Genomic DNA, 23,525 nt, shown 5'->3' with positions numbered 1-23,525 from the left:
GATATGCCGTCTCTGCCCGGGAACTCTTTGTCTTTCCACAGTATTGAAAAATCCATATTTCCTCCCCTCCTGCTCTGATTGGCCAGGGCTTTTGAGTTTGTAAGTTATATTTTCTGTGCTTTATGTTATTGCCCAGCTCCACGTACTGCAAATAAAAGCAGGGAGAGCTCCCTAATTCACCACAAAATGTCATTTTCCCCACACCTGTGTCAACTCTGAATCAGATTGTGAGGAGAATTCTAGTGATTATGCTTGCCCTAGCATAGGGCAGCCTTCCTTGGAGTATTGTGGGGGTTCTGTGTAGTAAGGCAGACTCCTTGACATACTGTGAATATTCTAGGCATTGCAGCCGCCCTTGCATAGGGTGGCCCATTTTAGCATAAAGGAAGAATTCCAGCTGTGAAGGTATCCCCGGCATAAGGTTGCCCTCTTTGGTATAATGTGATTTTGTAGGTTTAATAGAGGATCTGGCTTGAGACTGCTTGCCTTGTTTTATGTAGAGCATTCAGAATATTATGGCGCAGTTAGCATGAGGTGGCTGTCCTTGACACAATAGGATAACATCATCCTGACCATCTTCGAAATGTTGGCCACTTTTAGCATATTATCAACGTTTCTGTGCATAGCTGAAGTAGCATTGGTGCCACCCAGGGCTTCTGAGGACCACCTTAACAATGACAATTGGTGGATACCAAAAGCATTTGATGGGTTGTACTAGCATATGGTTGTTACACATGTGAGGCAGTTCTGTTTCCATGAAGCACTGTTACATATAAATAATTTATAAAAAATGGCAAACTCCCATTTGAGGAGGAATCTGATGCATTTAATGCCAAATACACTTCTAGTAGTAGTAGTCATAGTATGTATCTAAATAACTGCAGTCTTATGTTTGGTTGGTTGCATTTATTTATTAAAAATGATACGCTGGAATTTGGAAACAGAATCTGTGTGTTTTGAGGCGACAGGAAGCTGAGGATTAGTGACTAAATCTTTATGCTGTAGGAAAGTAGCCTCTTTCTAGCCTTGTTACCCCCACTTTTGGCCTGTTTGTGAGTATATGTCAGGGTGTTTTCACTGTCTCACTGGGATCCTGCTAGCCAGGGCCCAGTGCTCATAGTGAAAACCCTATGTTGTCAGTGTGTTTGTTATGTGTCACTGGGATCCTACTAGGCAGGACCCCAGTACTCATAAGGTGTGGCCTATATGTGTTGTATGACTGAGGCTCTGCTAACCAGAACCTCAGTGTTTATTCTCTCTCTGCTTTCTAGATTTGTCACTGCAGGCTAGTGACTAAATTTACCAATTCTCATTGGCACACTGGTACACCCATATAATTCCCTTGTATATGGTACTTAGGAACCCAGGGTATTGGGGTTCCAGGATATCCCTCTGGGCTGCAGCATTTCTTTTGCCACCCATAGGGAGCTCAGACAATTCTTACACAGGCCTGCCACTGCAACCTACGTGAAATAACGTCCATGTTATTTCACAGCCATTTTCCACTGCACATAAGTAACTTATAAGTCACATATATGTCTAACCTTCACCTGGTGAAGGTTGGGTGCCAAGTTACTTAGAGTGTGGGCACCCTGGCACTAGCCAAGGTGCCCCCACATCGTTCAGGGCGAATTCCCCGGACTTTGTGAGAGCGGGGACACCATTACACGCGTGCACAATACATAGGTCACTACCTATGTATAGCGTCACAATGGTAACTCCGAACATGGCCATGTAACATGTCTAAGATCATGGAATTGTCACCCCAATACCATTCTGGTATTGGGGGGGTGACAATTCCACATTCCCCCGGGTCTCTAGCACAGAACCCGGGTACTGCCAAACTGCCTTTCCGGGGTTTCCACTGCAGCTGCTGCCAACCCCTCAGACAGGTTTCTGCCCTCCTGGGGTCCAGGCAGCCCTGGCCCAGGAAGGCAGAACAAAGGATTTCCTCTGAGATAGGGTGTTACACCCTCTCCCTTTGGAAATAGGTGTGAAGGGCTGGGGGGGAGTATCCTCCCCCAGCCTCTGGAAATGCTTTGATGGGCACAGATGGTGCCCATCTCTGCATAAGCCAGTCTACACCGGTTCAGGGATCCCCCAGCCCTGCTCTGGCGTGAAACTGGACAAAGGAAAGGGGAGTGACCACTCCCCTGACCAACACCTCCCAGGGGAGGTGCCCAGAGCTCCTCCAGTGTGTCCCAGACCTCTGCCATCTTGGAAACAGAGGTGTTGGGGGCACACTGGACTGCTCTGAGTGGCCAGTGCCAGCAGGTGACGTCAGAGACCCCCTCTGATAGGCTCTTACCTTTCTTGGTAGCCAAACCTCCTTTTCTGGCTATTTAAGGTCTCTGCTTTGGGGAATTCTTCAGATAACGAATGCAAGAGCTCACCAGAGTTCCTCTGCATCTTCCTCTTCGACTTCTACCAAGGATCGACCGCCGACTGCTCCAGGACGCCTGCAAAACCGCAACAAAGTAGCAAGACAACTGTTTCCTGGTGGTGCATGCTCTGGGGGTCGCCTGCCTTCACCCTGCACCAGAAGCTCAGAAGAAATCTCCAGTGGGTTGACGGAATCTTCCCCCTGTTAATGCAGGCACCAAAAGACTGCATCACTGGTCCTCTGGGTCCCCTCTCATCCCGACGAGCATAGTCCCTGGAACACAGGAACTCTACCCAAGTGACTCCCACAGTCCAGTGGCCCTTCAGTCCAAGTTTGGTGGAGGTAAGTCCTTGCCTCCCCACGCTAGACTGCAAACCTGTGTACTGCGTGATTTGTAGCTGCTCCGGCTTCTGTGCACTCTTCTAGGATTTCCTTTGTGCACAGCCTAGCCTGGATCCCCAGCACTCTGTCCTGCAGTGCTCAACCCGCTGAGTTGGCCTCCGACGTCGTGGGACCCTCTTTTGTAACTCTGTGTGGACTCCGGTTCACAAATCTTCCAAGTGCCTGTTCAGGTACTTATGCAGGTGCTGCCTGCTTCTGTGAGGGCTCTCTGAGTTGCTGAGCGCCCCCTCTGTCTCCTCCTCCAAGGGGCAACATCCTGGTCCTTCCTGGTCCTCAGCAGCACCCAAAAACCTCTACCACAACCCTTGCAACTAGCAAGGCTTGTTTGCAGTATTTCTGTGTGGGAACACTTCTGCAACCTTCATCGCAATGTGGGACATCTTCCTTCCAAAGGAGAAGTTTCTAGTCCTCTTCGTTCTTGCAGAATTCCAAGCTTCTTCCATCCAGAGGCAGCTTCCTTGCACCTTCATCCAGGGTTTTCTGGGCTCCTGCCCCCCTGGACACTGTCGTGACTATTGGACTTGGTCCCCTTGCTTTGCAGGTCCTCAGGTCCAGGAATCCGTTGTCAGTGCACTGTTGGTGTTTGCTGTTCTTGCAGAATCCCCCTATCACGACTATTGTGCTCTTTTGGGGTAGTAGGTGTACTTTAGTCCTACTTTTCAGGGTCTTGGGGTGGGGTATCTTGGACACCCTGACTGTTTTCTTACAGTCCCACCTACCCTCTACAAGCTCCCATAGGTCTGGGGTCCATTCGTGATTTGTATTCCACTTTTGGAGTATATGGTTTGTGTTGCCCCTAGACCAATGCTTGCCTATTGCAACCTATTGTAATTCTACACTGTTTGCATTACTTTTCTGACTCTTACTTTCCTATTTGTGGTTTGTGTACATATAACTTGTGTACATTACTTACCTTCTTACTGAGGGTACTCACTGAGATACTTGTTGTATATTGTCATAAAAATAAAGTACCTCTATTTTTAGCAACTGTGTATTGTGTTTTCTTATGATATTGTGCATATGATATAAGTGGTATAGTAGGAGCTTTGCATGTCTCCTAGTTTAGCCTAAGCTGCTTTGCCATAGCTACCCTCTATCAGCCCAAGCTCCTAGAAACACCTCTATTCTACTAATAAGGAATAACTGGACCTGGCACAAGGTGTAAGTACCCTTGGTACCCACTACACGCCAGGCCAGCCTCCTACATATGCTTACATCATAAATTAAAATGTGTTTTATGAATGATAATATGTGTAAAGTTGCCTTGGTGTCTGAGCCTATGAAGTCTGTATGACCTGATGGACAGCCATGCTGTCAATTTAGATTATGAGAGGTATCTATCTTTTAATCTTCCCACACCATGCAGACCAAGTAGATTCACAGTCATCGTGTATGACTCAAAATCTAATTGGAAGGAGCAGGTTGGGGAAAACAAAAGGAGGCTGGGTATGGTGGAAGCGAGGAAAAGTGTGCTATATATTTACCTGTTTAAAAAGGATGTAAGGCCTTTTAAAATTCCTTATCGAGATTATTTGAGCTGCCTGTACAAATTAATGTTTTTAGGTAATTTAACCCTATTAATTTAACTGTTCTTGGGGAAGAATTCGATCTACACACTCTCCCCACCTAGCCCTTCTAGATAGGATGGGGTGTGCTCGCTCTGTGCCATTAAAGTAACACTCAGATGGTGGCTTATATGGTATTTAGAATCCCAGATTAAGGGATCCATGACTGTGTAAACATTATGTAACCATGTGATGATGTGGGGTTCTGTTACCAACGCATCATCACTTGGAATGACGAGGTGGAATGTGAATATGACAGTTACTTGGGAGGACCTTGAGATGACTGTTACCCTGTCGTGGTTGGGATCTTTGTGCTTCAATACTTAATAAAAGGACTTGTTCATTTATCCTAGTCCTTGGAAGTCCTTTACACCGTTACATTGGCGACGAATGACCTTCCGATTCCCACCGCACATCTTCGTTAATGCTGGAAGGAATGGCGAGACAGCATCAAAGAAGACCCTAACACAAAAAGGCAACCTCCGTCAGCAGCAAGACACCATTTTGACAACCAGTTTAAGGTACTTGTGACTGTCGGGCTTCAGGGGTGAAGCGCTAGTGCGACACAGCATCTAACGTTAAACGCTCACTCGTCGCGTGGCCTCCAGGGATGTCACTGTCTCTCGTGCACTTTGTGCGCACTCCGTTAACAAGCACGTGAAAGCGTCTGGCTCTGCTGACGTATCCAGTAACAGCACGCATTTCCTGAGGCACCGTCTCTCTTTGAGAAGCCATTACACAACTAGAATGCACACCGCGTGTCTCCGCTATACACACACAGCAGCCATTGGCGTGTCGGCAGATCCTGAGCTGTCTCTGTGATACGCACACATTTCACAGTAACTTTGTTTATTTAATAAGTTAATGTGTGCCTCTGAGATACACACACATTTAATAAAACACCTTGGCATCAACATTTGTGTGTCTTAGCGGCACATTCACCAATATCTTATTTTGTTGAACTTGGAGATTTTGGACTTCTCTGTGATGCGCACACATGGACGATTATTAATATAAACACTGCACATCACCACTCCTTGGAAATCCATAAACGAAAGGTGACATTGATGCTTACAAATATATATAACTGGAAGTTTTCTTCGTTATAAGGGAAAACACAATTGAACTTACTAAACTTATGTCATAGCCCCTCATTATGACATTGGCGGTCTGTCACGAAGACCGCCGTGCTGGTGGCCACCAAAAGACTGCAGTGGTGGCGGCAATCCGCCCGCCAAGTTACAACACATAAAAACGAAATCACCAGAACTGAGCCACAAAACTGACACCATCTGGCCGAACGACGGCAGCAGAGATGCAGAGCCACAACCCACACCGCCATGGAAGAACAAGACCGCGCCCCCTAATACCACCTACAAATCAGCACAGCGGACATAGCACAGCGGTAATCCAATGGCTGTTGGGACCGCGGCACCCAAGATGGAACCTCCACTGCAACACAACACCACATAGGCCAATTCAAATATCCCACACCTGAAACACATATACACACCACATCCCCCCATAAAACACACACACGCACACACAAACCACAACCTTTTGCCACGACAAACAACTGACAGACATTGCACGTCCACGCTGAAGTCCGTACTGCACACAGACATCACAGGCACCAGCACATCTGTCACGAATCACACTTCACTTAAATATTTAACACTCACACACACATCACACTCACCATGTCCCGACAAAAGAACCCCTGTTTCACCAATGACAAATTAAGGACCATGGTGGACAAAATCATCAGGGTAGAGCCACAGCTGTTCGGGGCACGAGTCCAGCAAACGTCAATGGCAAAGAAGATGGAGTTATGGTGGACGATCATCAACAAGGTGAACTCAGTGGTAAGCCACCCACACACAGAGAATAACATACGCAAGTGGTGGAAGAACTTGAGGGGGAAGGTCTGCTCCATGGTGTCCAGACACCAAATCGCCCTCATGGAAACTGACGGTGGGCCCCCACCACCTCCCCTGGAGCTCACATCATGAGGGGGAGAAGGTCTGCACCTTGAGAGTCTCGGTGGAATCCCTGGAGGACTGGAAACTGGTAAGTCACCTATAGTCCCCTTGTATGACGTATACCTGTAATGCATGCATCCCATCCCCTGCATGCCCACCCTACCCACTAACACCAATCCCAAATGCACCTAAAGCATGTACAGCATGAAGCACTACAACTCCCACAATGCATCACCCCGTAGCCACCTAACAAAGCACATTCCCCACGCACAACTACACCTGAGTCCTGAAGCATGACACATAGCACTCACCCTGCAGCCCCTGTAAAGTACATCAGGCAGGTGCAAATAATAATCCCTATCATCCACAGGTGCCACTGAGAATGTTGTCAGAAAACCAGTGCCACTTACAGCCATTCCCTGACCTGATGAAGACCCCAGAGATGACAGCGACACAGGATATCTTGAAGATCTACCTGGCCCTTCTGGGCTCTCTGGGCAGTCCACCTCCACCAGCCTCACCCAGGACACCATGGAGCCCCCCATTACCTCTGCCACCACAACACCAGTCGTCCAATGCCCCCACACCAGTGTCTCAAGGCCACGTCACTCCGTAGTGTGCCCACCTGTACAGGGACCTGAGTCAGCACCCTCCACACAAGACGATGAAGGTCCTGGTGTAAGTGGGAGTGGGCACACTGTGCCGGAGACACAGGTACAGGGGATTAGGGCCAGTGGGAGTGCACCTAGGGGTCACAGGTGGGGCAACCCTGAGAGCCACCTGCCTGTGATGTTATAGCACAAGTCCTGGGAGCATACAACCTATCCCAGGAAAGATGGGCCAGTTAGACCTGTTGAGGGAAAACCTGAGCCAGCAGAGGGAGTACCACCAGGAGACCCTGCAGGAGTGGCATGCCCTCAATGCCACCATGGCCTCCATGAAAGGCTTGATGCAGGAGCTCGTCACAGTCCTCTGTGAGTCTTCCACCCACCACCAGGCCCCTTCCACTAGCCAACCTACTGACCAGCCCTCTACATCTACTGCAGCTAGTGGGATGATGATCATGCCTGAGGACTCACAAGCCACCACTGAGCCACCCCCTGGTCGCAGATCCAGACATCCTGTAGGGACAGAAACCAAGACCAACCCCACTGCCAGGAAATAAGCATCTCAAGAACTGTCTCCCTTTTGTGCTACTGAAACACCTTGTTGAATTCCTACTGCCGTAGCCCCATTTCCAAATGCCACATGGATACTGGATCTGTGCTACCAACTGCTGGGCCTTATAAAATGATGGAATCGATCACTGTGGTCCCACTGCTTTGCACCATATCCACCCTTTGGTATACATAATAAATGAACATAGACATAGACACAAGTTTTGGTGTAATGTGCTTACTCATTGTAAAAGTGCAAAAAATGTGTGACGTCATAGAAATTGAGTCCTAAAACACAGTATAGATGTGTATGTATCATTCTGTCATCCAGCTTCCTGCAGCAAAGTCAGTGGCCACACAACCCTGGGTCCTTAGGTAGCAGACTGGGAAGAGTGGTGATACATAATCCATATTACATCTGCAATTCATAGCAAAGAATGTTCAGCACATACTGTTTGCTTTTGCCAAAAGTATGTACCACCACATCATAATGGTTACATGATTCACACTGTAGGTCCACACACTGATAGACAATCCAATGCTATTGCACACATGACCACAACCCTGTTCAGGAACAATTTCACTAGTTAATTGTTGAATCTAACAGCAATGACCTGAGTAATAGACACTCATTGTCTATTGTAGTAGTACCACATAGCTCACACCCTTGGATGCCAAGTATTGACAGCACTTGAAGTCACAAGAAGCTGCAAATGAAAATGTGATTCCAGAACAGAGAAGTCACAAATATGTGGAGAAGTAGATAGGATGTCAGAACTATATGTAACCCAGACAGATGGTCTAGCTAACATCACAGTGGCACTGTAGACCTACTTGTCAGACCACTCCTGTATACACTCATCTGAAACCCAAATGGGGTCAACACCTACTGATATCAGGGATGGATAATAAAGTACACCCAATCTGTACACCAACATGTGAGATGTCAAACATAGAGAAGTACTAACAGAAGCTTAGCTGAAGTACTGCTAGATGAGATCTGTCCTTGTGCCTACATCTTCCTCATCCCCACCTTCGTCACTCATGTTTCCTCCCTCCTCTGCCACCGGATTGTCCCCAACTCATACTGCCTCTAGCAATGGGATGTTCCTCCTTAGTGCCAGATTGTGGAGCATGCAGCAGGCCACCACAATCTGGCACACTTTCTGTGGTGAGTACTGCAGGTAACCCCCAGAGATGTGCAGAAATCTGAACCTTGCCTTCGAGAGACTAAGGGGGTGATTCTAACTTTGGCGGGCGGCGGAGGCCGCCCGCCAAAGTTCCCCCAACAGAATACCGCTACGCGGTCAGAAGACCACCGCGGTTATTCTGTGTTTGCCGCTGGGCTGGCGGGCGACCGCCAGAAGGCCGCCCGCCAGCCCAGCGGGAAACCCCTTCCCACGAGGAAGCCGGCTCCGAATGGAGCCGGCGGAGTAGGAAGGGTGCGACGGGTGCAGTAGCACCCGTCGCGATTTTCAGTGTCTGCAATGCAGACACTGAAAATCTTTTAGGGGCCCTCTTACGGGGGCCCCTGCAGCGGTGAGGGGGTCGGAATCCCCATGGCGGCGCAGCAAGCTGCGCCGCCATGGAGGATTCCTCAGGGCAGCGGAAAACCGGCGGGAGACCGCCGGTTTTCCGTTTCTGACCGCGGCTGTACCGCCGCGGTCAGAATGCCCTTGGGAACACCGCCAGCCTGTTGGCGGTGCTCCCGCGGTCCCCGGCCCTGGCGGTCAATGACCGCCAGGGTCGGAATGACCGCCTAAATGTCCTTTTAACCACCCTTCTTGTCCTCCCACGAGCCTGATTGTACTGTTCCTCAGCCATGGTCCTTGGATTCCTCACCAGTATCAGTAGCCAGGAGAGAACGATCACATGTGGATAGGGTAAACCAACATTTACATTCTACAATGTCACATACAGACTGAGTAGTAAGGCTGGGGTAACAGTGATGACATATACACTCATCATGGTCACGGATGCGGTAGGCCCTCACTCTTTGTAGAGGCACAATCAACTGTGGGACACTGCTATTCCTGAGAATGTATGAATCATGGCCAGACCCTGGAAACCTTGCAGTCCCCTGGAAGATGTACTGGTCAGCTAAGCAGACCATCTGCACATTCATGGAGTGAAAGCCCTTACTGTCCCTGTACACTTGCTCATCAGCCCTGGGTGGTATTAATGCAATGTGTGTGCCATCTATGGCCCCAATCACATGAGGGATATGTCCCAATGCATAGAAATCAGCCTTCACACTGGGCATATCTACAGGTTTGGGAAATTGAATGAAGCTGTCCATATGTTTGACTAGGGCAGACAAGACTTTCCTTAACACATTGCTGGACATAGGTTGAGACATGCCTGTTGCCATTCCCACTATCCCCTGGAATGAACCAGTGGCCAAGATGGGCAAGATAGAGACCACCTGCACAGTTGGAGGAATGGCTGACGGTTGTCAAATCGCTGGCAGAAGATCAGACTCCAACTGGGTACACAGCTCCCTGATTGTAGCACGGTTCAGTTAATAGTGGGAGATGATGTGGCATTCTTCCATCGTTGCCATGTCAACCAGGGGCCAGTACACAGGTGCACGCCTCACCCTCCACAGTGGTCGCCATCTTAAAATGGCATACAACACAAGTAAGTCAACGATTACTATTCATGCATTTTATTGCAGGGTGACAAACGATGAATCAACATCACATATGCTACCACTTGTAGAATGCAAGGCAGACTTCAATGTTTCGAGACGTTGTAATTCCCATGTCAGTTGGACATACATCTGGTATTCACAGTGGATGACAATAGTGAGATGCTTGTCTGCCACTGATACTCTACAGTCACCATTAAATTGTAAGAGCATTCCCACAATATAATGTTTTAATTACCAGAATATGTGCACACTCCAAGTTCATGCTGCCTAATTGTACTTAACACTGTCCCAGGGCATAACTCATCACATGTCCATGTTGGAAATGAGTAGTGAATTCATTAATAAATGTATTCATAACAGGTGTATTGCAAAATGGCTGTTGCCTGACCTGCATGCAGAGGAAAGATGTCAGTGAGCTCAGTATGCCGGCATATGCCGTTGCGGCGGTAGGCGGTAGGAGCCGCTGTGCATCTCCTCATTGGTTAACATTGATGTCTATGGCATACAGGGACCACTGACAACTACCACTGACGGTGACGGTGCAGCCCACTGCAGCCGTGACCGCCATTTTCTACAGTGTATCTCACTTGACTCCTGACTCTCCAGCCATTAAGACCTCCACTGAGTGTGCTGCTGTGTCGTGTTCCTGGGAGCCACGATGGCGCATGTTACAGGGGATAGGGCCCCCGCTTTTACCTCTGAAGAACTGAAGAAACTTGTGGATGGGGTCCTACCCCTGTACACAAGCTGTATGGGCTCCAGAACAGCAAGTGGGTCGCATAATGGTTATGTATGTTGCTACATGGGTATGTAAGTATGTAATAGCACGTGTATGCAGAACGTTACAGTGGAGGGTGTACCTACGGATATGACTGTTAGGAATGTTGTGGAAGTGTGAAGCCGTGTACGATGCTGATTAGTGTACTGTTGGTAGGCCTATGAATGGCGTTGGTTGTTGTGCCTACATTAATGTGTCTTTCCTTCTGTGTCTCCCATGCAGGTCAGCGCCCATCAGATAAGGGATTGTGGAAAGCCACCGCCAAGGAAGTGCGACCCTGGGGTCCATCCTCGGCAGAGTACCCACTGTAGGAAGCGGCAGGAGGACCTGAGACTCTGGGCCCGGAAGACCGCAGAAGCCCATTTGGGGACGGCCTTCCAACGAGGACGGGGTGCCCGTCGGACCCTGACCCCCTGATGGCCCGCATAGTGGTGGTGGCCTACCCTGAGTTGGATGGGCGCTTGAGGGCAACACAGCAGCCACAAGGGGGTGAGTGACATAGTGCATGTCCTGTACAGTTTGCAATGGACTGGATAGGTTTGTTAGCCATGGGATCAAGGATGTAAACTGTAGCTATGACAGTTAATGTAGGTAGGATACAGTTGTGCCGTGAACAAAAGTAGCTGTGATAGGTGAGCATCTGAGCATCAGGTGAACATGGCATTTTTACAGTGACAAATGTTTGGACTTCACATGGACATACAGGATCTTCACTTGGTATCCAGACCTATCTATACATGTGCATAATGGGTGACACAGGTAGGTATGACAATGTACAAATGTAACTCATTGACAGGTTTATCACAGTAATGGTCCTGTATTCAAGAGCCCTAACAGTGTAGAGTAGTACCTGAGTGTAATTGTAGTGGTATCATGATCGTGCATGCACATCAGAGTGTATGCACAGTGGGAGATCTTCATTGACGTTTTAGGGGGTGTATTCAAGAATGTACATTGAGGCATGTTGTTGTGATGTACATATGTGCAATGTTGATTGGTATTGACCCTACTCTCCCATCTGTTTCACCCCCTCCCTTCCTTTTTGTACAATCCTATCCTTGTGTGCATTAGCATCAGCAGGCGAAGGAGTAGGGGCACCGGCGAGTGGGAAGGCTGCAGCCCACAGGACCCAGCAGGCAGAGACCACCAAAGCCGAGGGGTCCAGTGGGACGGAGGGTGAGAGGAGCACCACGGGGAGACTGGAGCTGATACCACTGATACAGATTCCTCCTATGATGGAAGCTCCCTGGCAGTGACGGCACCTTCTGGGACCATCCCAGCACCATCCTCATCTACCACCCCCTTTACCAGCACCGCCCTCCCAGTAGCTCCCCACCCAGTTGCCTGTGCCCTCTCACCCAGGAAATGGGGCATCTCCTTTGCCGCAGGCACCTCAGCCCCTGCCCCAGTCAGCCCTGCTGCCCTCAATGCTGAAGCTATTGACCTCCTGAGGTCCATCTCTGTAGGGCTGTCCCAGATGCAGCTGACCTACCAAATGCCTACCTGGAGGTCATTCACGGTGCCTTGACTGACCTACAGAGATCATTTTAGGCTCTGGGCTCTTCAGTGATGACAGCCAGTGCCCTAGTACTTCTGTCCTCCCTCCTGCTACCTGTGCCCCATCCCAAAGCCCTCTCCCCTCTCCTAGTCAAGCCACACATACAGACAAGCACTCACCCAAATCAACAGTCAGGGTACGCAAAGACAAACACAGGCACCACAAATTACCAGTCGCAGCTCGTGGGATGGAAAAGGGGTGGGGCAGCGCAGCATGTGGTAGGGAGGGTCCCAAAAAAAATAATAAAAATTAAACATACCTTTTTTCCCGTGCCTCGCTGCTCCATTCGCTTTGCTCCTCCATCACAGGCTGGAGGCAGGCACAGGCTCCCAGGCTGCCCTGTGGCTAATGCTGACGCTGCTCAAAGCAGCGTTAGGATTGGCGCTCCCAGGCAGACTGGAGAGCCCTGTGCTCACGTGTGTTTGGCCGGCCCCAAACATACTTGTGCACTGAGGGGGAGTGCACAGCACTCCCCCTCAGTCCATGTCATGCTTGTGGCCCTCCTGTCACAACACCACTCACACCTGACAGCATTGCATCCTCACTCCCAGTCCCTGTCACCACTTTGCGCTCAGTCACCACAACAGCAGACACTCATACATGCACCCCATGCACCACATCCGTACTCACCACAACCACCATCACTTATGCATGCAGCACACCCAGCTTACATGCAGACACCACCCCAACATTCATCCACATGACCTGTCTGTCCCCTCTCACCCTCTCTTCCCCCCCTCCTCCAAGGACACATAAACGCCTGCACTTTGACACTTAACATTCCTCCACCTCACACATACATACTCTGCAAACATCTGCACCCATATCCAGCACACCTACACATCCTACGATCACTCCCTCTACCTCCACTCCCAAACCTGTTTCCCAATCCATCCCCCTTGGTCCTAAGAAGCTTTTCCTTTTCCCGCCTTGACCTGTTCCCTGACCCTGTTCCACCCCGTGTTGCCCCTCGCCCTCATGTTTCCCTCCCAAGCCCAGCCCCTCCACCTCCAAATCCACCTGCCTCTGACCTCCGCTAAGAGCAAGGATGAAGCCCCCACCCCTTTCCAAGCTAAAGCCAAAGGACCCCCTTCCCAAAACCAAACTTCCACCCCCAGTCCTTGAGGTGCCTGCCTGCCTCACTGATGCCCCTACCTTGTGGAGGCCATTAGGCTGTCAGGAGTCAAGATGGGGCCTTTCACAGGCACAGTTGTGCCCATTGGACTTTGGACTGGCCTACGGGCCTTGATGCTTTATGACCTTGTTCATCTGCATTTGCCATTTATATGTTCATGTTTCCAATACAGGATTCCTGTTGTTTTACTTCACATACAGTTGTCGAGTATTTTTGTTCTCTGATGAGTTTCCATCTATCTATCATGTGCTGTGAAATGTGCATTTCTAGGCATTTTTTTCATTCAGATTTAGTGATCTTTATTGTATTTGGGCATTGTATGTAGTGTTATGCCTTTGTATTGGTTTGTGTGTCTCTGCTTGTTGATGCTATTGGTGTGGTTGTGTAGTTGTGATCCAGGGGTTGTGTATGTGACCTGTGTGTTTGCGTGGCTGTGTTCTGTGTGTGTCTCGGTACGGGTGTTGTGTGTGTGCATGTGTGTGAGCACTGGAGTTCATGCATGGTGTGTATGGTGTGTGTGGGTGTGTCACTCTCCCCTCCCCCCCTTGTGTGCTCTGCAGGTATACTTACCAATGGCGTCGGCGTCACCAGTCATAGAGGAGAAAGGCAAGGAAGAGCGCTGGAAAGATTTTAAGGTGGCTTTCCATGGCTTCCGTGAAGTTGTCTGCATTCCTGAAGGTGAGTGGCTCCTTTTGTACTTGCTGTTTCCACCAGGCTGTGGGTGGCGGGTGTCCTACCCCGGAAATCGTGGTGGTCTGCAGTGTTGTGTTAGGGTGGGCAGTGCAGTGGCTATCACCAGCATGGGAATGGCAACCGCTGTTAGCGGTTGTCTGGCTGCACTGGTGGTACTGTTGGCAAACTGGCTTGTTTTCAGTGGGTTGACCGCCATGGTCGTAATATGGCAGTCTGCACCGCTGGCTTGGTGGCAGTCCATCTGCCATCGCCGGTGTGGTGGATCCGTTACCGCCAATGTCATAATGAGGGCCATAGTGTGTTGAGTATGCTATAGAGAAAACAGTACTTTCTTTTTAGTTCTCAGCAGTCTTTAGTGTTATCCCATTTACAGTCAAACAGAATAAGAGTTGCTGCTTCATATATAGGAGGTAGTAGAAGGACCATGCAGAACGTCACTGCTCCTCCGTTTTTTCTTACATCCCCAGGTGATCAACCTATGCTATGGATCAAGTGGAAAAAGGTATTTAACCATTACTCGAGGGTATGTAGCACTTCCCTGAGTGCCGAAAGAAAACCCTCTTTGTTGCTACATTGTCTTGGTTCAGAAGGGCAAGAGGTTTTTGAACATCTTCCTAATTTGACAGGCAGTGAGGTAGTGCACCTTAATGAATATGGAATATGTGTAAAGAAACTTGACTTATATTATCTTCCCAAGATGAATACAGTTCTTGAACGATACCACTTTGGTAGGAGAATGCAAAGCCAGGAGGAAAATGTATAACAATATATTACAGAGTTGCTAAGATTAGCTTCCCCTTGTGGACTTGGAAATTCTTGTGAGGGACACCTAAGGGACCAATTCATGTTGAGTTGTACATTGGAGAGGGCCAAAGAAACAATGGAGAAGTAAGAAAAACCCAGTTTGCATGAAGTACTAATAATAGCAAAAACACAGGGACATTCTAAAGCATGTGTTGAGGTCATTCGTAGTGATTTGTCGAGTGGGGCCAAAAGTAATGAAACAACAATTAAACAAGTAAAAGAGAAACCAAATGCAGATATGGCTACTCAAAACAAAGTGAGTTCACTAAACAAAACCACCAAAATGTTTCCAGGAAAGTGTTTTCAGTGTGGCATTAGAGGTCCCATGGGAATTTACAAAGAATGTCCCGGTGGAAGGCTATGTGTAAGAATTGTGGGAGAAAAGGTAATTTTTCTAAATGTTGCAGGCCCAACTTAAAAAAAAGTGAGAGAAGTAAATTATGATGATGAGAAAGTGGAGGAAGTGGAAGTTCTACAGATTAAAGGGACGTTGTCTGATGGGCCTTTGGAAGTCATGCAGGTTAATGGTGAACTGGTTAAAATACTGTTTGATTCAGGATCAAAAATACCTCTGATTCCAAAAATGTTTTATGATCAAAAGTTGAAAGGCAAAGTAAAGCTCTTAAAGCCAAATATCAGACCCAAGAGATATGGTGGTGAACCTAACAAGTTATCAGAGTCCTTTTGGGGAACAATTGAATTTAAAAATCGCATAATACCAGGTAAGATTTATATTTCTGTCAAGGGTGAGTCCTTAATGAGCTGGTTCCATCAACAAGATCTGTTTATTTATTTAGACCCCAATGAGGATCCTGCAGCTAGAGTGAGAGAAATGCCAGTGGTCAGAAGTATTTTGGATGGCTGCAATGAGTTGTTGAAAGATTTTTTTGAAGTCTTTAGTGATAAACTTGGATGCCTTACTAACTATGTGCATGCATAAAACTTAAAGCCAGTGCTCAACCAAAAGTTGCAAAAATACTAACTGTGCCTTTATCAGTTATACAAAGTATGAAGAAAGAACTAGAGAAATTGATGCACAATGGTGTAATTCAGGAAACAGAAGCTTCAGAATGGCTTGCACCAGTGGTGATTGCACATAAAGCAAATGATCAAGCTAGATTATGTGAGGACCTGAGGGAAATCAACACATTTATGGTAGTAGACCACTATCCCTACCTAATATCAGTGAGATGTTGAGTTCTCTCAATGGTGCCACATAATTTTCATCAATAGACCTAATTTTGGCATATCACCAAATAAAATAGGATACCGCTTCACAAGAATTAACAGCCTGTGGGCCATCCTGTGGCACGTTTTTGAGAATGCCTTTTTGATTGATTTCTGCCACCTCTGTATTTCCAAGGGCTATAGAAAGAGTTTTAAGAGGTATTGAAGAAGGCAGAGTGTATCAAGATGATGCACTTGTGGTAGGATCAAACATAGGTGAAAACAATGGAAGAATGTGAAGTGTTAGAGGTACTCCGGAAGGAGGGATTGGCACTAAAACTGGAGAAATGTAAATTTAATGTTTCAGCAATTGAATATTTGGGACACTTGATAACAGGGTCAGAAATACAACCAAAAGAGGAATTGGTGAATGCTATTATAGGCTTACAGTCGCCTAAATGCAAAGAAGAGTTAGCAAAATTACTGGGAATGGCAGACTTTCACAATAAATTTGTTGCAAGGTTTGCGGAAAGGATGGATAGTTTGAGGCTATTGCTAACAAAAGGCAAACAGTTTGAGTGGGATGACGCTTGTGAAAAAGAATGTAATTATGTCAAATCAAGTCTACAATATGCATCCGACCTCGGACGTTTTGATGCTAAGGGTGAAACTTTAGTAATGACTGATCCGAGTTCTAAAGGTTTAAGAGCTGTTTTGCTACAAAGTTCAGAAGGTGCATGTAGGACCATATTGATTGTTTCTTGAGGGTTGAGAGGGCTGCAAATAATTATTCAGTGATAGAGAAAGAGGCTTTATGTGTATTTTTGGCAGTGAGAAAACTACAAAAGTTTCTGTAGGGATGGAAATTCAAAGTAAAAACAGATCACAAGCCCCTTAAGAAAGTTTTTTCAAGGAAAGGGTTAGACAAAATTTCAAATCGAATATGCAAATGTATGGTTGTGCTTCAGGAGTTTGAGTTTGAAATGCCATATGTACCTGGTCCAAGTGGTTTGCAGGCAAACTGTTTATCAAGGTTGTGTCCTGAGTTTGAGATTGAGAAGCTCAATATTGATGAGTATTTTGGAGGAGAGGAGTTTGATGAAGAAGTGAATGTTTGTCTGTTTACAGACAGAGCACTACAGAAAGAAGAGTGGAAAAAGGAACTCCAGGAAGTTGAATGTTTGCAAAAAATTATTACGATGGTGTTGGAAGGATGGGTGAGTAAAAACAAGCATGCGAAGAGATGTTAGGATTTCGGCACGAGAGAGATGAATTATCTATAGCAGATTGTTTGTCATTGAAAGGTAGTAAACTGGTACCACTAAGAAAGGTAAGAGAGAATTTGATAGTTCGTGCCCAAGCCAGTTACATGGGTATGTCTAAAACCAAAGAAAGGGATAGAGAGCGTACGGGTGCTCAGCAATGGACTTCATGATGGAAAGAGTAGTAAGAAATTGTGTTGAATGCGTGCAAAGCGATAAGGTATTGAAGTGCATGACTCAACCCATGGCGTTAAGAAAGCAGGCAACAGGACCATGGGTGGATACTGCACTAGATATTTCAGGCCCGGTCAGAGTGAAAACATGTGACAGGTATGTGTTTGTTGACATGTACTCAAGTTAGCCAGAAATAGCAATAGTCAATTCAATAGAATCTAAAGATGTTGTTTGTTTTTTAGAGGAGTTGTTTCAGAGAAAGAGCTTTGCTCACTCCATACTAACAGATAATGGGGTTCAATTTACCTCAGGGATAGTTGAGGAATCTTTGAAGACAAGGGGAATCAAACACAAAAAGGCAGCTCTTTATCACCCAGAAACCAATGGTGTTGTGTAACTATTCATCAAAGTATTGAAAGAATGTTTACAGCAGTCTCTAACATGTGGAACAAACTGGGAAGAAGCGATGAGAAAAAAAGTATGAGACTATCGCTTGACACCACATTCCACCACAGGAGGTTCACCTTTCCAGTTGTTTAGAGTGAGAATTCTCAATAGTGAGGTGGTACCTACTTGGGTGAATAAGAAAAGGAGGAACATTGGTGATCAGGTACGTGATGTGAAAGGGTGGAGTGAAAAGGGAAGAAAAATGAAAAAATGAGAGGGAAGGCATTGTATGACAAGAGAAAGGCAATAAAGGAGACGGCTGAGAGATAAAAATCAAATCTCTAAGAAAAGATAAGAGTGTCTCTAAATTTAGTCAAATGTATAAGGTTATCAAAGTGTTTAAAAATGCGGTAACGGCTGAGGATCATGACATCTGGGACCTTAACAATTAGGCTAAGTTTATCCATGGTCAAAGCAAAGGTTCAATGTGTGTGGATAATAAGTCATAGGAAGAAGGTGTGATCAGACCTCAACATGAGAAGAGAAGACTAATTTGCTTACAGGACTTCATGTGAAACATACACCCAAGGTCATTTTCACCCCATAGTTTATAGGTATTGCTATGTATCCCTGAATTGTTCAAAATTGAATGTGGATGGTTCCTTTGTAATATGATTGCTGTATCGTATTAATTTTAATTGAACTCAAGGCTTTCCCTTCTCTTGGTTTTGCTATGTAAGGTGGGGAGGTGATGTGGTATTTAGAATCCCAGGTTAAGGGATTCCATGACTGTGTAAACATTCTGTAACCACGTGATGATGTGGGGATCTATTTCCAACACGTCATCATGTGGAATGATGAAGCAGAATGGGAAGGTGACAGTTACTTGGAAGGACCTTGAGACGGTTGTTACCATGTCGAGGTTGGGGCCGTTGTGGATGAATACTTAAATAAAGGATTATCCTCGCCCTTGGAATTCCTTTACATCGCAAGAGTGTACTTTTATTTTCTGGCTACCCTCTTGTGTACGGGGCTGATCAGATGTCTCAGTGAACGGGTATGTAAAGGAAATAAGACTAGGTTGAGAGTAGACCTGGAAATTACACTGGAGTATTACACATACTTTCGGGGATTACACTTTCCGCTTGTTACATGACATTCCCACAATTACACCACTTCACGTAATTACATGACTTTCGTAGTAAACGTTTTCAGAGATAAATTTACTGCGAATGTACTAGAACAACAGACTGTGAAGAGCTGTTGTTCACAGTGCTTTTGTTTAAATGCGTCCTTGACACACAAATCGATGCAAGGACAAAATTCACACTAAAATATAGCTTGACATGATGGATTTGCATTTCGCTTAATTTTGCTAAAATTTCTCGTTATTGCGCAAATTTCACCTACCCATAGATGAGGCGGGAGAAAGGAGTGGGTGACAGAAAGGAACTGGGAAAGGAAAGAACGAGTAAGTGAAGTGTAGCAGAGGAAACGTTTAGTGGTATAGAAAGTGAGAATGAAAGAAGAGAGAGGAAATGCGGAAAAGGAACGAGAAGGAAAGAGAAAGAAAAAAAACAGGAATGAAAAATTGGTTGGGGATTGGAAAGGTAAACAAGCAGAGTAGGGAATGAAGCGAGTGGGGGCCACAGAGAGGGAGGGAAGAATAACTCAGGTGTGAGCGTCACTGTGTCAGAGCCTCCCAGGGGCTACAACACAATACAGAACATCTAGGGCAGTCTGCCACCGCCTCACAGTCTACACATCAGGGTATCGTCATCCATCACAGGCACAGCAGCAGCAACTGGAAGAGATGTGAGAGGGGAGGAGGACGGAAGCGAAGGGAGGAGGACACGAGAGACTGGAAGAGGACACACCAGAGAGGTGGAGGACACAAACGGGAGAAGGAGGGACGAGAGAGAGGAGGAGAACCCAGGAGAGAGGTGGAGGGCAAAACAGACTGGAGGAGGAACATGAGAGAGAAGAAGGGCACAGCACACTGGAGGAGGATTGAGAGAGGAGAAAGACACAAGAAAGAGGTGGAGGACACAAGAAGGGAGGAACGAGGGGGAGGAGAGAACATGAGAGTGATAGAGGACATGAGAGAGGGGAGGATGAATGATCGAGGGGAGGAGAGACAAAACACTGGGGAAGGAATAAGAGAGAGAAGCGGGACACCAGAGGGGAGTGGAGGTACAAGAGAGGAGTAGAGGGTATAAGAGACGAGTGGAGGACACAAGAGAGAGGTGGAGGACACAACCGACAGGAGGAGGAACGAAAGAAGAGGAGGACGACGCAAGAAGGGGTTGGAAAACATAAGACATTGGGGGAGGGCACGAGAGAGGGAAGGATGAATGAGAGAGGAAAGCACAAGTGGGTGAGGAGGACACAAGAGCAAGGAGAGAGGGATACAGTGTAGCGGAAGAGAGACGGAAGAAGAATAGAAGAGATGGTAGCATGATATAACTATGGAGAGGACGACACAAGAGACGGTAAAAGATGACAGATGGAAGAAGGGCTAAGCATGATGAAAGAGCACAGAAGAAGGGGAGGAGGGCAAAAGACAGGGGAAAAAGAGACAGGAGGTAGGGAGAAGATGATGAAGCAATGAACTAGATGAAGGGACCCTTGGGAATGGAGACAGAAGAGGACAGAAGAGAGAGAAGGAGGGCAGAAATGAGGCGAGGATAAAAGGGAGGTTAGTAAAGTGAGAACGAGGACAGAAGCCTCGGAGGATGATAGAAAAGGGCGAAGATGTGGACTGAAGAGAGCAAAGAGGCAATGGGAATAGAGAGAGGGAATGAACACAGAAGAGAAGGAGAGAACGTTGGACAGAAGAGATGGTGGAAGGGGATGAGAGAGCGAGAGAAAGGGCAGGAGTGCAGAAGAGTGGAGGTACCAAAGAGAATGGAGGGAAGAGATGGAAGGATGGAAGACAAGGAGGGAGGACAGAAGAAAGGGGAAGAGGACAGAACAGAGAGGAAAGAAGGGGTGGTGAGCGAAGAATAGGACAGAAGGTGGCACAGAGAGGTGAACAATATAAGGAGAGGAGTGATGGGAGGAGGGCTAAAGGTTGGGGGTAAGGAAGAGGAAGAGGAGGACAAAACTGAGTGGGGAGAAAGAGGCAGGCAACAGAAAACAGGAAAGGGTTCGGAAAAAAGGGGAGGGGACAGAAGTGAGAGGAGGAGAAGTGAGGGGTGTCACATGACGGAGGAGAGAGGGTAACGAGAGTGGCAAAGTAGAGGAAGATATGAGTGAAGAGAGGGGAGCAAGCAGGGACAAAGAGGGCATGGAAGACAGAAAGGGAGAAGAAGAGGGAGATGAGGACCAAAGAAAGAGGAAAAAGAGGGGCCAAACATGTAAAGCATACTAGAGGGAAATGAGCCGAAGAGTGAAATAGTGGGAACATAAGTTAATGTGAAAAGAGGCCAAGGGCCCAAGAGCAGAGGTCAATGGAAGCTAAGAGTGATCAATAGGAAGGTAGAGAGACTGACTGGAAGTAAGTGGGAGGGGACTCAAGAGACAGGGCAAAGCGAGGGCAGCACAAGGAGAACGCTGGTGAAGAAAGAGAAGAGTAGGAGGGGTACAAGCAAAGAGAGAGATTAGGAAAGCAGCATTTAAATAGAATGAGAGAGGCAAAGAGCAGGTGGAGCAAATATGGAAAGTGGGGGTACATAAGATAGACTGGGGGATGGGTGGACATTAAAAGATGTACACGATTGAATGTGGAGAAGGGGAAAGGGAAAGCCAAAGAAAGGGAAAAGAGAGAAAGGTTGAAGAAAGAAAAAAGGGGTGAGTGCCTGGAGGTACTGGTAAGCAGAAAAGATGAGATCGAAAACACGCCCACGATTAAACAGAATTGTAAAGTGACCAAATGACCTATGTCACAATGACACCTCTTTCCCTATCCCTAGCTTTAAAGGGGCCATCCAGAGAAAAGAAAACAAACTGTTCTGTGCATTCAACCCTGCATCTCTCACAATATGTACTCAGTCCTACATCTCTAACAATCAGAAATAATGGGCATTCTAGAATGTTGCTTTGTTTGATGTTGTCTGCTTAACTTTTGAAATCTATTTTGACATCACTCACCTGATTGCCCTTTAAATTGACCTTTGAGTACATTGTGGAATGTGTAGTCAATTCAGATTAATTGGACCCATTGGAACATAACACTTGAAAATGCTACCAGGGTGTGAAACGTAATGCTCTGTGACATGTAGTCATGAACTCTATCAAAATTGATCTGAAACTTCCACTACACAGGAAGGCACAACTATTTTCTCACTAGTACAACAAGAGATACATTTTCAGGTAGCAAAATAACCATAAACTTGAGCACCTTATGTGGATCTATGATTGAGGTCTGAGGATGATGTTGGTACCCATTAAAGTAGGAAATGAAACAAGTGATACAAAAGTCAGGGTTATTCCAGACTTTGTGGAAAAAAATATATTGGGAGTAGATGATCACCATTTGACCTGTGAGTACAACAAAGTATAGATAAACAAAAGAGAGAAAGAGGGCTAGGATAATAAAGGCTACTTCATGTTTGGTACTAATGTCAATGATCCTGGATTAGAAGAAAATGAAAATGAATATTGGTAACGTGATGGAGACTTCACAGTGGCCGAAAGAGAAGATCGATCCTAGTTTGGTCCAAGATTGTCTTGAAGATATGACCCTTATTTCCTATAGAAAAGAGCACGAAAAGCAATGACTTTCTGGAACATCAAGAAAGATACCGAACACTTTTTTTCGCAGCTGCTACATTTAAGCTTTTACCTGTACTTTCATCAATTTACACAGTGTGTGTGAGTGCTGTGGTCACTGCTGTTCTTCATATGCTGTGTATATTTAAATACACTATACTGTGCCTTCCGGTAGTAGGGCATTTGACCACGTGAACCTATTCGGACTTGACTACGTTACATTCTTACTAATATGGACTTCACTTGGAAGTGCGATTGTTTTGCCATTTACTACCGATATTACAGGAGAGATCCATATCTGCTTAAGCACTCACTGAAACAAGGTAACCAGGCCAAATACAAGACGCTCACCGATACTATCTGGGATTTTGTAAAGGGCAATTAGTAACACTGCAGTGGTGCTTTAGTACAAGGGTTGGCTACCAAACAACTTTAAACATAACCCCTTAAGGTAAGGGTTAATTAATAATAAACATAATAGGAGTTCTGGGCACTCAAAGTTTTAGTGGGAGTCAATGTTCAATTTTGGGAGTCGTGAAGATTCAAGTCGTTTTATTTTAGATCCACCATGTAGTTCATACAACGTCGATGTGTTTACAAGAACAGCCAAGAACAGCTAACACGTTTTGTCTCATGGCAAATTAACACATTGATGCTTTCACGACTCCCAGAATTAGACACTGACTCCCATTTCACCTTTGAGTGCTCAGAA

The sequence above is a fragment of the Pleurodeles waltl genome, chromosome 3_1 (genome assembly GCF_031143425.1).
Source record: "Pleurodeles waltl isolate 20211129_DDA chromosome 3_1, aPleWal1.hap1.20221129, whole genome shotgun sequence".
NCBI classification, from domain to species: domain Eukaryota; kingdom Metazoa; phylum Chordata; class Amphibia; order Caudata; family Salamandridae; genus Pleurodeles; species Pleurodeles waltl.
This window is presented reverse-complemented; position numbering follows the sequence as displayed.